Source organism: Chenopodium quinoa, unplaced genomic scaffold (assembly GCF_001683475.1).
Source record: "Chenopodium quinoa cultivar QQ74 unplaced genomic scaffold, ASM168347v1, whole genome shotgun sequence".
Classification (NCBI taxonomy): Eukaryota; Viridiplantae; Streptophyta; class Magnoliopsida; order Caryophyllales; family Amaranthaceae; genus Chenopodium; species Chenopodium quinoa.
Genome location: NW_018744367.1, coordinates 9600357 through 9613428, shown reverse-complemented (window position 1 = coordinate 9613428; position 13072 = coordinate 9600357). Strand labels below are relative to the sequence as shown.

The window sequence follows — 13072 nt, the reverse complement described above, 5'->3', positions numbered from 1 at the left end:
TTCATTTTACAAGAACATCAAACGGTTTGATTTACTCACAAAATTAAGAACACTAACTCCATGATGCTATGCATCCCTAGGATTATTGGATCTTCAAACTTTTGATTGTATCCTATACTAATCTTCTTTCATGAACAATTTCAAAAAAGTGATTTGAAGTCCATCTACCAAATCTTATAAGGTAGTAATCACTAAAATATCTTTAATAGATCTTTGCAACATGACTAATGTAAAGTTTTCGTCGTAGTCATAGCTAGTCATACTATGAATTAGTTGAATCCTTTAACAAGTCTTTGCTTACTTAGAAAACATTTTTCTTTCTTGTTTGTTTTGCTTATAATGGGTCTCACCCAATTAGGCAAATTATTCAAGTGTCATACACTTGCTTACAGACTTAGAATTTATTTCAGATTTCCTGGTTTTTAAACCACTTGGATTTATAACTTGTCAAATCATCTTTGTTACTTGCATAATCATCATGGTCCAAAACAAATGTTTTAGAACTCTTAGTCAATATGAAATCATATTTCTTTGGGTAAGTTTTACGTGTTCTAGTTATCATTGTGGGTTTCGATGCAACAATTGAAACTTATACAACAACTTTGTTTAGTTTCAATGAGAAACGACAATAGAGGATGTGCACTTGGAATGTACTATCTTCGACATATGGTTATTATTCCCATTACACTTAATGAGACCACGCGTTTTCATTTGTAACATGAGGTGAATCATGCTCATATTGTTGCTTTGATTCGATTATTTCTCAAATTTCTTCAAGATTTTCGAAATCATTTTCTTGAACTCTTTCAAGGCTCTCAAACTTTAAAGATTCTTATACTCCCACTTGCCTTTTTGAGGAGGCACTTTTTAGCATAGGGTGAACCAACCATGTTTTGAGCCATGTTTGTTTTTTGCTTTTCTCGAACTCTTTCGAGATTTATACTACTCCCACTTGAGCTTTTGGAATAATTTCCATAAGGGCACCTACTTGAGCAACAAACATTTTCTGCTAAGTATGATTTGTGTAGTAGTACCCCGTGCTCTGTGTAGGAATTGATCGTGCATTAAAAAATTTAATACAATATTTATTCTTTGCTTTGTAGAAAGACTTAATAAGAACTTTTATTATCCATATCACATATGAAGCCTTTGCTACAATTTGATTTGACCTATGTAGTTTGTTTAGTTTTGTAGCTTATCTTAAAAGTATATCCCCTGAATAATGGTTGGAAGATAGGTAATTTTATCCATTATCAAAATGTATCTCATATAGATTGATAGCTCCCTTCATAAACACTTCACAAGGTTTTCTTTCGGAGTTTGTCGTAAAACGATTTCACAACTCTTGGATGTTCATCAAGGTCTTGGCTTAAATTTTCATTATTACGATCATATCGCAATATTTTGAATGTGTTGCCAAGTAAATTTCTTGACTCAAATTTTCATAATTACAATCATATTGTAATGCAATCATTATCTTGTCAAGTTGATACTGAACTTCATACTGAACATTTTGAACTTTTCAAAATTTTCATACTTACGCTTCAACTAAGCACATGTGATCATATCACAAATGAAGCTTTATTGTGCGTCTCTAGTCTTTGAACCTTTGGTTTTCTTACATCAATATGTATTCGACCTTGAGTTTACATCATCATTTCTCTAGATGGTGATTTTGTCAAAATTTCAAATTAGAATGATAATTACATATATCAATGGATTCATAATCCAATGATATTGAAAGTTCATCCCTTTGGATCTTCCGCATGCAATGTTCATTTTCATTGAAATTAATTGAAATTTTAGAGAAAATTTATATATATATATAAATGGTTTAATAATTTCTATCATATAGAACTTTGAACCTCTTTAGCAATCTCAAAACACATTATGACTCAATGAAGCATAGAATAACATTTATTCCACATTTTTGAATCTTCGATGCTTAGGCATTACTAACGTTGAATGGTGTTTTGATAATGACAAGAATGAATAACATTTATTTAATTCTAGCCAATAACAAGGTAAGGTGAAATATAGGTTCTACTTGTAAGGTTGCAACTTTTGCTTCTAGACTTGTAGATTCTACTAGTGAAGTAGCAACATTTGCTTCTAAACTTGTAGATTTATTTCTCCCTTAGCCATACTTCTTCATTTAGTTCAACCTCATTTCAGTGAGAGCGAACTAAACAAGACATCATATGTCCAAGAAGTAGCAATGTGCTAAATCAATTTCTATAATATACTTCTTAAATTGGAACATTCCCATTCTTTTACCTTCCAACTATATGAGGTAATTTCTAATCAATTGGAATTGGTCCATTTAATTTGAAAATTTGTTGTTCATAACAACTTTTAGCATGTGAGTAGTTCTAGGTTTGAGAAGTTGCAACTTGTTTGTATTTCTTGGCCCATAACTTCTTAATGCAATCCTCATATATTCCTAAACCTTTCCCATTTGAGCCACTTAGAACACTTCTCTTAGGTTCAAAATGATGCTTTGCTTAACTACTTTAAGCACTTTTCATGATTTTGCTAAGTCTATTCAATCATCATTCATATTAGAGTTTAATCACTATTTAACTCTTACATAAAATGGATGAATAATAGCGTCATTTGATCAACTTTTGATCATAGAAATTTCCAATCACTTTCTTATACTCAATCATATTGAAGATAAGAGATTTTATTGGACTATTATACTTTTCTTTTAGAGGGTTTGTACCTCCCATCTCATTATATCCCTTGAAACACTTTTCAAAATGAAGATGTGTTGGCATTTTTCTCAAACATTTTGAATCAAACCAACCTTAGGCTTGTGACATGGATTTCTAAAACTTGCCTTTTAGAACCATCTTGTCAAAATTGGAATATAGTTTTATGGATTATCTTTTAAACTTTTGAGAACGTTTCTCAACTTTATTTTCAATCGAGGAAATTATATATAATAATAAAATTAGAACGACATGTTACTTGTAAGTAAACGCAAAATTCAATTATGTTTAATAAAATTTAAAGTGCCATAAGCGAATTAAATTGGCAACTGTAAAGCATTTATTCAATTTTAATTGATCCCTATTGAATAAAATGATTCCAAGATCCTTTATTTGTGCAATAATTGACCGGACTGAGGCCCTACCATCAAGTATTGCATTTTCAAGGTGAGTAAACTCTTTACTGATTACAACTCTTTGTAACTCTTGGTTGAATAATTAATCATCACATGTTTAATTATTACCCTTAGCTTTAAGGTTCTAAACGCTTTAGGTAACCTTGTTGAGTATAACCAATTAAAATTGTAAAACGTGATTTACCCCCACTCCCCTAAGATATAATATGACACCCAGCTGAGGCATGACCTAGCATAAATATCGAAGGTTTCATCGGGTTTTTAGTTGGAAAAGCAACCTCAATATTACTGGGACCTAGATTTATAATGTTGTGATTAAATAGTCAACTCTAGCGCATCATCACAAAACATCAGTAAAATCTAACATGCATAATAAACTGAATGCATAAACAAGACATAGCATGGCCCCTAATTCTAAGAAACTAATAAAGCAAAAAACTCCCACTTGAACCTTCATGGATCTCATCCACCTTGCTCCTTTGGGCCTTCATTTCATGGGCTTCTTGGATTAACTACAACTTGTAATTTTACTCTATTATATCTACTACTTAAATAAAATGAAATAAAATTACAAAAATACTTTATCGGTACGTAGACCGTACTAAGATTATAAAAATACATCACGATGCGCAGATCGTATTTAGTAATCTACTGGGCCATACTAGTCATTATATAGCAATAAATAACATCATATATTATAAAATTGCCATATAATAAATCACTCATCATGCTTTCCTAAACTACAACATCGAACGTTCACAATTAAGGAAACATGGCACCAAAATATCTCATATTTTAATTAATGCAATTAGATAATATCATATATTATTCATGACCATCAATAAAATATCATATATTCTAAATTAGGCATGAGATAGAATCAAAACTTTTTTTAATCTTAAAAGATAAATCATATTTATCCTCAAAGATTATCCTAACAATGTTAGGAAATTCTATCCTAATTACTAGCCAATTACAAAATTTTAAATCAATTATATCCAAAATTAATTATGGGATAATCACATTATTTAAATCAATTATTATCCTTTTGGAATATGCTCAGAATATACTAACAAATCTTATCCAAAATTAACCACTTTAATTATGGATAATTACCAATTTAACAACTTTAAATATGGATAATATCAAACATAACAACTTTTGAATATTAGATTTTATCCTAAAATAAAAGATTTTATCCAAATAAAATCGATTTTATCTTTTAAAATAAAAGATCATATTTTCAAAATATTTTATCTCATCCAAAATAAATCATATTTATCTTAAAATATTTTTAAAATAAAATAATAATAACAATTTGTTTTTTTGAAAACCGTGCACCAGCCACCGTGGTGTGGCTAGCTAAAGCCGGCCACGGTGGCCGTATACCGTGAGGTGTACCCTACTCTATAACGGTGCACAGCAGCAGCAGCAGTGCCGCGCAACCCTTGCACGATGCTGTTGTTGCTGCCTTTGCTGACCCGTCCTCCTGCCCCACCTCGCCCCTCCCTCCGGACCACCTGCAGCGGCAGCCGCCGCGGCTGCGCCACCCAGCCGCGGTTGCCGCTGCTTAAAAAACCCTTTTTTTTAATTTAAATAAAACAAAACATATTTTGTAAAATTAAATTAATGTTAATGTGGCCCAATTAATTTCAAAATTAAATCACATTCAATCTTGAATTTAGGGTTCTTCATGAAATTAATCCTCAATTTAATTTAACTCTTAAATTAAATGATTTGATCATGAAAAATTCATAATTTATCATGAAATCAAATAGATTAAAATCATTAGTTAAATAGTAAACGAATTAAATCAAAACCAAAACACAAAAGTCATAATTTAGGGTTAGGGTTTCGAAAAGATAAGGTGGGGGGTTCAAAATTTTCGAGTAATCTAGGGCAGAATTCGGATCTTTTCATGGCTATTTTGAGCATTATTAAATCACATTTAATCAATTCCAAGAGTTAAATCACATTTAATATAATAATTGAACCATAATTAAATTAATCTCCCTCTTAATTGAATTAAAATTGTGGACTATCAAAGAATTATAGTCAATATGCGTAAATGCAATAGGCTAACTGATACCACTATAGGAGATTATAAGTACTACGCAGCGGGAAAAAAACATGAATCATATTCATACAGTACCTAATCCCAAGATCTAATGCATAACACATAAAGAACATATAATAGTACCTTTGAAGCGTGATTCCACGTGCGATCGAGCAAGAACAAAGGGAGATAAAGAACCCTGAGCGTGATTCCTCTACTTAGTCCACGAGCATGAATTAAACCTCCACTAATGCTAGTTGATTGTGACTGAACACTTCAATCAACTTTCAACGAAGATTTGAGCCATGAACACACCACAACACCACCCACGCGCCACCACACGCGCCACCCGTGGAGGAGGGTCGTACGGACACGGGGAGAAAGAGAGGGCCGAGTAGAGAGAGAGAGATAGGGTTTTTGGGAAACTTGGTTGCTTGTGTGACAAGTCACTGTATGTCAATTGTTGTCTCATGCAACCCTAGGCATGGTTTATATTTATAGATCATATCTAGAAATAAAACCATGTCAAGTCCAAAAACCATTAGACTCTTCTAACTATCCAAGCCTAATTATCAACATGGTATGTCATGAACTTATGAGGCCCAATAATGGGCCTCTAACTTGTTTAACCCAATACTCTTATGTGTGCCCTTGTAGGATCCATTCTATAAGGCTTTGGGCCATTAAGCTAGCCCAAAGATCAATTGTCATATCTAGCACCAAACATTGACGACCCTATAGAATGAACTAATTATCTCCATAATCGTGATCCTTGATATATCTAGTAATTGCACTTATCGAAGACATAACTCCTTCAGTTTTGTACTAGCATGTTGGGGGTCGGTAAATCAATCAAAGCATGATAAATATCACCCATTTTATAATCAGCATGCCATTGGAAAGGTAATTCAGAGTTTAATTCAAAAAATTTACAAAACTCATCATATGTCAAACTAATATTTCTATTGTTCAACCTAAAAATTAAGCTCGGTCCATTTCTACTATTTACAACTTTCAATGAAGATAAAAATTCACATGTTAATTCACATTATGTAGGATAGTGCATGTCAACGAATTTTCTTATTCCTATATCATTCAAAAATCGTTTAATAAAATCATACAAACCATAAGATTCAAGAGTAGGGCGGTGTAACCACCGTGAAGGAATTACCACTACAACAAAATAAAGCAAAGGTTACACTGAAAAACTATTGCCTAATATCAAAAAAGTGTTGCCTTGTAGCTAAGGCAACACATATGAGGCGTAGTTTATGCCCCCGTTGTCTATTCCTAAGGCAACACATTTTAGTTCAAAGGCAACAATTTTAAAAGCCAAGGTATAATGATACCTAAGGCAACACTTTTACAAAGGCAACAAAAGAAAATTGTTGCAATCTTAGAAAATAATTAAAAAAATGTTTTCTTCTATAATAATATGCATCAAGCTCTTTATCTGTTGTATTAGATAGTAATAATACAATATTGTTGCCAAAAAATCTGAAAGACAACACTTTAAAAATTATTGTATATGAAATGAAAGAAATATAATGAATAAACATGTGAACTGAACAATGGAAGAAAAATTAATCTAAATGGAAGCTGAACATTAATATAGATGTAAAATTTTTTATATCATAACGCATGTGAACACATCTATCAAATCCAAAAACAATATCCAAGTAAATATACTACACAATGTGTACCCTAAAAAAGATAAATAGATTCACAAACTAGTACATTATTAGTACCACTAATTGTTCGTATCTAATTGTATATACAATGGAGGGATTGAAACGTCCAAAGCGGGAAACAAGTCAATTGACTATAGACAATCTAAAGCTCCAATAAATCAACTCTCTTTCTCTGTCTTCAATATATATCTTTCTTCCATGTGCTTTACCTGTCATACCAATCAAATAAAAAAGTTAAAGAATAATATAGTTTTTCAAAATTTAAGATAAATAATTGAAATTCTAAACAAAGAATTAAAACCTTTGGCAGCCTACAATGTCATATGACAGGAATCAGCTTCACCGTAATTGAATAAAAATGTTAGCTTCACTGTAATTCAATCAGAACCACTTTACACCCAGAGCTCAACGTCAAAGAAAAAAAGGTATCATTCTTACCTCTCCTGGTCCAAGGAATAAAAATCTATGTTCTGCCAAGGTGCCACCAACTAATTTCAGTGCCAAAAGAATTCTTGTTAGGACAATAGATGTAGTCCCCTATGCAGAGAAGAATAGAATTGAAAGAAAAAAAAAAATGGGGGGGGGGGGGGGGGGGGGGGGGGGGGGGGTTAGAGCTGACACAAAGTAAATTATTAAATAAAAACGTATTTATCTCATTACATACCTGAATATCACCATTGAACTAACACACGATAACTTGTTGAGTATTTTGAGAGCAGCTTGAAGGCATTATGGTTGGTAGTCTTTGAATTTCAGTTATAAATCCAATTAAATTTTAAAATATGAAAGGATACAGATTACTTTAAATAATGGAAATTATAATCATAGACAGTAGTAAGTCTAGTAACAAACCTGTATAACAAGAACTTTTCTCCATAGTTCTGCTTTACTGCACTCATGAACTCCTCAAGAAGCTCATCATATTACTACAAAAAAAAGTTATGTAACCTCAATCTATAATGTAACGAATTTTTCATCACATGTATCAAAGAAAAAAAATTAAAAAAAGCTTTACAACCTTCCAAGTGGCTCTTCTTTGTCATAGACCAATGTAGAACTCATCGTTAAGCATTTTCTCGTTGTAAGTCCTGACATCAGTGGTTATTGGCAAACACTGAAACAAGAGAGGTAGGACGAACCTTCTCAAATTATATATTCAACATAATAAATTCACAAAGGATCTATTTTGCTTACCCTTAATGGACAAACTCCTCCAAGTGTTGTTTAATGAGCCAATTTTTCCACAAACATGTTCATTTTTACAACTATGAAATCACACAAGTTTTACAATAATAATGATCTATTTAGAGCTAGGGCACATCTAACCACCTGACAACCAAGATAACCGAGCCCCAAAATCCGTTTATAATCTAGCACAACTATAACTTGTATGGTTCTCTCAAGCTAATTTCTGAAAACATCAAGAATTCTTCTCAATCACTTCAAGTTTAGAAATGCACCAAAATCAAGCATTTGTTTACAAAAGACACCAGTATTTCCAAATCCACATATTAATTTAAGAAGTAATTAATTTGTAAAAAATTGTAGGGAAAATAGAATAAAAAGAAAAAAGAAAAGGCACAGTATTCATTTTAGCAACCCTACCCAACTCAATGCAACAACCTCACATAGGCATCAAGAGAACAATAATAACCTTGTTGCGATAGAACCAAGTTAGCAGACCACAGAAATTTCTAGAAGGCATAACTTTCAGCACACAATTCCAAATTGAGAAATTTTTGAGCCTAGATTGTATAACTTTTCAAGATCTATAACTTTTATGAAGGGGCTAGGGGCTAAAAACGACTGTAGGTCCATAATTTTGGAACGGACAGAACTGCAGCTATGGGGCAACTGCAAAGTAACAATAGCAGCAATATAACATGGCAACAACAACATTATTACATGCAGCAATAATTTCAGACAAAATACAGTAGCAATTGAACAGAAAAACTATAGCAGTAATCACTACTACAAAATTGGACTTAAGTAACACCAATTGGTAACACTTTAAAAGTTTCATGATTATTTGACTTTTATGTAACACTTTTGTAACATTTTGATATTACGTAACACTTTTTGTAACACTTTAATATTAGGTAACACATTATTGTAACACTTTGATATTAGTATCACTTGGTTGTAACAGTTAACTTTATATGCCCAATCCTTCTAATTTTTCTTATCAATTTTTTTTTCTTATCTTTGCCCAACATTACACTCACCAACCTTTTCGTATTAAGTATTCACATGGTTCCACTACAAGAAAATGTTACAATATAGACGATTTTTTTTAGAAAATTACAATATGCACGCTTTTGTAATGAGTTAATGACTTTTAAATGGTGTCACTGGCCGTTTTTTTTTTTTTGTGATTGTTTACACACTTTAAAGCGTCACTATTAGTGTTTTTTTTTAAAAAAAAATAGTTAATTACTGATCGACGGATAACTAAACAGTGTCACACAAGTACGATACAAAGAGGCTTTGAAAATTTCACTTTAAAATTAAGTGGGAAATTCTGTAAACCTCTATAACTCGCTTCCGCTCCCACAAGTCCCACCTCACTCATTAACTCCCACGAAACCCTCAATGTTTCCTTTGGGAATCACCGCAATCACTCTCTCTTTTAGAAAGAGGAACCCGAATCTAAACCCACCGTCGCCATAACCACTGCCGCCGCCGCCGAGTTACCTCTGTCGCTGCTGTTGGAGTCGCCGGGGCAATGGCTTGAAATTAGTTATGATTTCCGATGTCGCTTCTTAAGTAAGTTCGCTCCTACTCTCATTGCCAAAGAATACCTTAATGTTGTCCTCTTTTCCCTTTATTTCCGTAATTCCTAACAATATAAGTTCCAGAGAATTATTTAATTTCAAGAAATTAAGTATTAGTTCTTTATCAATTGAGTTCTTGGGGAAAAAATTATTTATTATATCGCATTTCTATAATTATGCGAATTGAATAGCTTTGTGATTTTTTTTTATTTTTTTTATTGTGATTATATATTGATAGTACAGTCTCATAAGACCTAGTCTTGTTAATCAAAATGCTTGGTGGTTTTCAATAGTTTAGTTTGTTGTTAGATAGTAGGGTTTGATTTGATATATTTTTTAATAAGATGAAGATTGGTGTTTAAAGTACTGCATATTGGTAGACATGTTTATTGTTTGCATTGATTCAATATAGCTGTTGCTAATATGGTCTATTGATGTTTAATTTGAGGGAAAAAAAATTGGCTTGAAATGTATTAACTAACTTTAATTTTTTTTTTATTTGTTTCGAGGAGTGGTTCAAAATAGGAGTTTGAAATGGTCTATTGATGTTTAATGTGTAGCTGATGTTACTGTTGCTGTCGTTTTGCTAGGATGATGCAGCTATCATATATTGCTACTGCCATTGACTATATTTTGAAATTTGGAGTTGTTTCGTATGCCTTCACTTTTTCCAAGCTAGAGACCAAAGCTAACTTTCTTTTTGTTTTGATTATTATATTGTTTGGCTAAACATATAAATTGGTGTTTATGGATTTTTTTGTATGAATTATATATGAAATTATTTCAATTCAAATTATTGTATATCATATATGTAAATTTCTCATTCATGGTTACGTTGTTGTACCGTTGTACACTTGTACGTATTAATATTAATTTTATATATAATAATAATAATAATAATAATAATAATAATAATAATAATAAATAATTATAATTAATAATAATAATAATAATAATAATAATAATAATAATAATAATAATAATAACAATAATAATAATAATAATATAATAAATGTTACTTATTAATTAATAAAGTGTTATATTAGTACGCAAAAAGTGATACATAATGTCAAATAAAGTGCTATTATATGTCAAAAGAAAATTGGAAATTGTTACCTAATAATCAATAAAGTGTTACATTAGTTCGAAAAAGTGATACATAATGTCACATAAAGTGCTACTATATGATTGTAAAATGTTATTAAAAATAAGTAAGTGTTACCTAAGAAATAAAAAGTAACACTTTCAAAATGATACTAATAATATAAAAAGTGATATCTAAGAGGGTTTATAATAACACTTTTGAAAGTGTTACCATACATTACCGAAAGTGTTACATAAGACCTTAGGTAACATGGGCGGAAGTGTCATCCAATAAAGTGTTACCTATTGTCTATAGTAACACTTTTACCACTTTATGTAACACTTTTTGGGTGTTACTTAAGGTTAGTTTTGTACTAGTGAATGTTAACATTCAAGCAACAATAATACAGAGTAGACAATAACACTAACTCAGCTTTTTCCACATAAAAGCAATGCTAACACCAAACTCTCACACACAACCCACATTCTTGAACATCTATGTAGAATATGTCTTGATTAAAGAAATTAGTTAATCGCATGCAAATTATTCCATCTAAACATTATTGTACCAAATTGCATCCAACAAAATATTGTATGTGAATTATTTCCATCAATAAACACATGTAATCAAGTGGAGATGTCAATAAAATGGCTACAGATCTTAAGCAACAATTGAATGTACAACAGCTCATATATTAACGAAATAAATGCAATTCTGAAATCTAACATTACTACAGTATCATACAAGCAAATTCAAGTTAAGCAGGATAAATAATGACTATATAATCTGGTCATTAATTTCATAAAGAAGGTGGGCTGAGCTTGTAATCCTTTTTTCTTTGAATTTTGATTGATAGAAATCAATTAATTAATTTCATTCCTAAAAATAACTTACACCAGTGGCTGATCCAGAAAACCAATATTATCAATCCCTAAGGAAAAAAAAATCGAGAAAACCAATATTATCAATTCCTAAGGAAAAAAAAAATCGAGAAAACCAATATTATCAATTCCTAAAAAATTTAGAAACCCTAACTCTCTAATTTGATAAACTAAATAACAAATCATCAATTTCAAGCAACATCCACACTAACTTGATAGATTAAATAACATAAACAAGTAATTTATGCACAAAATCAACCCAACAACTCATGTAGAATAACAAATTAAAAGCTTAAAAATCAATAGTTAAGTATGATTACGGAATTAACTTGTCTAGAGTGTGGCTGTGCGGTGGCTAGAGACTGGAGTGCGGTGGCTGGAGACTGGAGTGCGGTGGATGGACGGTGCGGCGGCAGGTTGGCACACAGGTAGCAGCGGTGGCTGGCAGTGGCAGATTACCCATTGAAGAGAGAGAAGCGTTTCTCGCTGCGCTTTTTTTTTTTTTGTTTTTTTTTGTTTTTTGCGTTGTTAATTATGAGTAACTGATTCTTAGTGGAAAAACCCAAAAAACAATTCACCATTTTCGCGGTAATTGATTGTCTTTATTTATTTTATTTTATTTTTTTGAGATAAAAGTTCTACAGTAATTTTTTTTATTTTTAGTTTTTTAAAGAAAGTTCTAATTTTTATCTCTTAATTATGAGTATATGAGGTTTTTTATTTCAACTATTAAAGAAAAAAAAGTGAGTTTTGTATAACTATGTTTAGAAGAAAAAGGTTTAATTTTTTTTTTTAAGGATAATGGTCTAATTTTTATCTCTTAACGAGTTTTATGTTATGATTTCTATTTTTCTTACAAAGTACTCTGTGTATTTTGAATATTTGATAGGTAATTAGGTAAAGGGGGCCTTCTACCAAGGCCAATCAATGCTCAACTCCTTGTAAATTATTTTGATCAATGTCTCAATGAGTTATAAAAGTTAAATAACTTCATATTATTTATAAAATAATGTGGCACATTGATTACTTTTGAAAACGATAGTAACTCGCCCTATATTAAATTAAATCAGTTTTAAATCATATTTTCATATCTAAGCTCCCTATTTCTGGTCAAGATATGCCAATTATAGGAATATACAATTTTATCCAAAATTGTCAAGATAAATATACGGGCTTCTAAAATAATCTTCTAATTGATAAACCAATACAAGGTGAAATTCAAATAGAGTTGTAAATGATCTATCTGTACCAATTAGGTTTCAAACCTAATAGTATTGTACTTAAAATCATATAAACATGATGAGCCTAAATCATTTCATTCTACAACTAACTTGTTTTACCCGAATCGCTTATAATTAACCTGCCACAAGTTTAACTCAAATTTTATTGTGTATAACCCACCAAAAGTTTAACTGAAATCATATAAACCCGGCCACCCATTAGAACCGTTTTTACC

At 31.1% G+C, this 13072-nt stretch overlaps 1 long non-coding RNA gene across 5 annotated transcripts; it reads right to left on the bottom strand.

Annotated features, from left to right (window-relative positions):
- Positions 1-6798: 6798 nt before the first annotated feature.
- LOC110696653 lies at positions 6799-12713 on the bottom strand. Of its 5 annotated transcripts, none has more exons than XR_002506370.1 (6): positions 11937-12713; positions 7896-7991; positions 7730-7803; positions 7542-7620; positions 7179-7414; positions 6799-7086 (listed from the first exon to the last, which is right to left on the bottom strand). It is a non-coding gene; the product is annotated as an uncharacterized LOC110696653 (long non-coding RNA). The 5 variants fall into 5 exon arrangements; XR_002506371.1 differs by having other exon boundaries at positions 11946-12712; XR_002506369.1 differs by lacking the exon at positions 11937-12713 and having other exon boundaries at positions 7179-7214; positions 7316-7414; positions 7896-10513.
- Between the last annotated feature and the right edge of the window lie 359 nt (positions 12714-13072).